Raw genomic sequence first — 4,710 nt, 5'->3', positions numbered from 1 at the left:
TCACCAGTCTTAATCTCTTTACAATGATAACCAAAACTACCTGGAACTGCACAGAGAGAGGTTTATGTAAGGGATATGTTGTCAGAGGTCTAACGTGCAGCATGAGTGACTCACTCACCAGAGTCGTGATCTGTCTCAGCGTCTCCAGTGTGAAGGCTGCTAGCCAGGGAGGAACTCCAGGATGAGGAGTGGCTCAGACAGGGCCGTGGCTGCGGAAGGACACGTTGCCTGCCTCCCCTTAAGGAGTCTGGGCCTTCCTCCTGCAGCAGGGGCTGCTTGCCACTCCTGGTCCTTAAGGAGTCTGGGCCTTCCTCCTGCAGCAGGTGCTGCTTGCCACTCCTGGTCCTTAAGGAGCCTGGGCTTGAGTTTTCCTTCTCCTCCAGCAGAGGCTGCTGCCACTCCTGAAGACATGACCCTGGAAGGGAGGTATTACAGCATAAATAAACCAGCAGAGGCTGCTGCCACTCCTGAAGACATGACCCTGGAAGGGAGGTATCACAGCATAAATAAACCAGCAGAGGCTGCTGCCACTCCTGAAGACATGACCCTGGAAGGGAGGTATCACAGCATAAATAAACCAGCAGAGGCTGCTGCCACTCCTGAAGACATGACCCTGGAAGGGAGGTATCACAGCATAAATAAACCAGCAGAGGCTGCTGCCACTCCTGAAGACATGACCCTGGAAGGGAGGTATCACAGCATAAATAAACCAGCAGAGGCTGCTGCCACTCCTGAAGACATGACCCTGGAAGGGAGGTATCACAGCATAAATAAACCAGCAGAGGCTGCTGCCACTCCTGAAGACATGACCCTGGAAGGGAGGTATCACAGCATAAATAAACCAGCAGAGGCTGCTGCCACTCCTGAAGACATGACCCTGGAAGGGAGGTATCACAGCATAAATAAACCAGCAGAGGCTGCTGCCACTCCTGAAGACATGACCCTGGAAGGGAGGTATCACAGCATAAATAAACCAGCAGAGGCTGCTGCCACTCCTGAAGACATGACCCTGGAAGGGAGGTATCACAGCATAAATAAACCAGCAGAGGCTGCTGCCACTCCTGAAGACATGACCCTGGAAGGGAGGTATCACAGCATAAATAAACCAGCAGAGGCTGCTGCCACTCCTGAAGACATGACCCTGGAAGGGAGGTATCACAGCATAAATAAACCAGCAGAGGCTGCTGCCACTCCTGAAGACATGACCCTGGAAGGGAGGTATCACAGCATAAATAAACCAGCAGAGGCTGCTGCCACTCCTGAAGACATGACCCTGGAAGGGAGGTATTACAGCATAAATAAACCAGCAGAGGCTGCTGCCACTCCTGAAGACATGACCCTGGAAGGGAGGTATCACAGCATAAATAAACCAGCAGAGGCTGCTGCCACTCCTGAAGACATGACCCTGGAAGGGAGGTATCACAGCATAAATAAACCAGCAGAGGCTGCTGCCACTCCTGAAGACATGACCCTGGAAGGGAGGTATTACAGCATAAATAAACCAGCAGAGGCTGCTGCCACTCCTGAAGACATGACCCTGGAAGGGAGGTATTACAGCATAAATAAACCAGCAGAGGCTGCTGCCACTCCTGAAGACATGACCCTGGAAGGGAGGTATCACAGCATAAATAAACCAGCAGAGGCTGCTGCCACTCCTGAAGACATGACCCTGGAAGGGAGGTATCACAGCATAAATAAACCAGCAGAGGCTGCTGCCACTCCTGAAGACATGACCCTGGAAGGGAGGTATTACAGCATAAATAAACCAGCAGAGGCTGCTGCCACTCCTGAAGACATGACCCTGGAAGGGAGGTATCACAGCATAAATAAACCAGCAGAGGCTGCTGCCACTCCTGAAGACATGACCCTGGAAGGGAGGTATTACAGCATAAATAAACCAGCAGAGGCTGCTGCCACTCCTGAAGACATGACCCTGGAAGGGAGGTATCACAGCATAAATAAACCAGCAGAGGCTGCTGCCACTCCTGAAGACATGACCCTGGAAGGGAGGTATCACAGCATAAATAAACCAGCAGAGGCTGCTGCCACTCCTGAAGACATGACCCTGGAAGGGAGGTATCACAGCATAAATAAACCAGCAGAGGCTGCTGCCACTCCTGAAGACATGACCCTGGAAGGGAGGTATTACAGCATAAATAAACCAGCAGAGGCTGCTGCCACTCCTGAAGACATGACCCTGGAAGGGAGGTATCACAGCATAAATAAACCAGCAGAGGCTGCTGCCACTCCTGAAGACATGACCCTGGAAGGGAGGTATTACAGCATAAATAAACCAGCAGAGGCTGCTGCCACTCCTGAAGACATGACCCTGGAAGGGAGGTATCACAGCATAAATAAACCAGCAGAGGCTGCTGCCACTCCTGAAGACATGACCCTGGAAGGGAGGTATTACAGCATAAATAAACCAGCAGAGGCTGCTGCCACTCCTGAAGACATGACCCTGGAAGGGAGGTATCACAGCATAAATAAACCAGCAGAGGCTGCTGCCACTCCTGAAGACATGACCCTGGAAGGGAGGTATTACAGCATAAATAAACCAGCAGAGGCTGCTGCCACTCCTGAAGACATGACCCTGGAAGGGAGGTATCACAGCATAAATAAACCAGCAGAGGCTGCTGCCACTCCTGAAGACATGACCCTGGAAGGGAGGTATTACAGCATAAATAAACCAGCAGAGGCTGCTGCCACTCCTGAAGACATGACCCTGGAAGGGAGGTATCACAGCATAAATAAACCAGCAGAGGCTGCTGCCACTCCTGAAGACATGACCCTGGAAGGGAGGTATCACAGCATAAATAAACCAGCAGAGGCTGCTGCCACTCCTGAAGACATGACCCTGGAAGGGAGGTATCACAGCATAAATAAACCAGCAGAGGCTGCTGCCACTCCTGAAGACATGACCCTGGAAGGGAGGTATCACAGCATAAATAAACCAGCAGAGGCTGCTGCCACTCCTGAAGACATGACCCTGGAAGGGAGGTATCACAGCATAAATAAACCAGCAGAGGCTGCTGCCACTCCTGAAGACATGACCCTGGAAGGGAGGTATCACAGCATAAATAAACCAGCAGAGGCTGCTGCCACTCCTGAAGACATGACCCTGGAAGGGAGGTATCACAGCATAAATAAACCAGCAGAGGCTGCTGCCACTCCTGAAGACATGACCCTGGAAGGGAGGTATCACAGCATAAATAAACCAGCAGAGGCTGCTGCCACTCCTGAAGACATGACCCTGGAAGGGAGGTATCACAGCATAAATAAACCAGCAGAGGCTGCTGCCACTCCTGAAGACATGACCCTGGAAGGGAGGTATCACAGCATAAATAAACCAGCAGAGGCTGCTGCCACTCCTGAAGACATGACCCTGGAAGGGAGGTATCACAGCATAAATAAACCAGCAGAGGCTGCTGCCACTCCTGAAGACATGACCCTGGAAGGGAGGTATCACAGCATAAATAAACCAGCAGAGGCTGCTGCCACTCCTGAAGACATGACCCTGGAAGGGAGGTATCACAGCATAAATAAACCAGCAGAGGCTGCTGCCACTCCTGAAGACATGACCCTGGAAGGGAGGTATCACAGCATAAATAAACCAGCAGAGGCTGCTGCCACTCCTGAAGACATGACCCTGGAAGGGAGGTATCACAGCATAAATAAACCAGCAGAGGCTGCTGCCACTCCTGAAGACATGACCCTGGAAGGGAGGTATCACAGCATAAATAAACCAGCAGAGGCTGCTGCCACTCCTGAAGACATGACCCTGGAAGGGAGGTATCACAGCATAAATAAACCAGCAGAGGCTGCTGCCACTCCTGAAGACATGACCCTGGAAGGGAGGTATTACAGCATAAATAAACCAGCAGAGGCTGCTGCCACTCCTGAAGACATGACCCTGGAAGGGAGGTATTACAGCATAAATAAACCAGCAGAGGCTGCTGCCACTCCTGAAGACATGACCCTGGAAGGGAGGTATTACAGCATAAATAAACCAGCAGAGGCTGCTGCCACTCCTGAAGACATGACCCTGGAAGGGAGGTATCACAGCATAAATAAACCAGCAGAGGCTGCTGCCACTCCTGAAGACATGACCCTGGAAGGGAGGTATCACAGCATAAATAAACCAGCAGAGGCTGCTGCCACTCCTGAAGACATGACCCTGGAAGGGAGGTATCACAGCATAAATAAACCAGCAGAGGCTGCTGCCACTCCTGAAGACATGACCCTGGAAGGGAGGTATCACAGCATAAATAAACCAGCAGAGGCTGCTGCCACTCCTGAAGACATGACCCTGGAAGGGAGGTATCACAGCATAAATAAACCAATCAACTGTTGAGCCTTTAACAAAGGCAGATGGTTTGTTCTCTATTGTTTATACACACATACACACACACTGGTTTGTTCTCTATTGTTTATACACACACACACTTTATACACACACACTTGTTTATACACACATACACACACACTGGTTTGTTCTCTATTGTTTATACACTCACACTCACACTGTTGTACTTCCAAGAGCTACAGTCCTTCAGGGTATTTAGGAGTTGCTCTTTCTTTATTTAACCAGGTAAGTGTCACGCCCTGGTCGAAATATATTATGTTTATCTTCATTTATTTGGTCAGGCCAGGGTGTGGCATGAGTTTTTGTATGTGGTGTGTTGGTATTGGGATTGTAGCTTAGTGGGG

This window comes from Oncorhynchus kisutch, linkage group LG10 (genome assembly GCF_002021735.2).
Source record: "Oncorhynchus kisutch isolate 150728-3 linkage group LG10, Okis_V2, whole genome shotgun sequence".
In the NCBI taxonomy this organism is placed as follows: domain Eukaryota; kingdom Metazoa; phylum Chordata; class Actinopteri; order Salmoniformes; family Salmonidae; genus Oncorhynchus; species Oncorhynchus kisutch.
Note: the sequence above shows the minus strand (reverse complement) of the source record.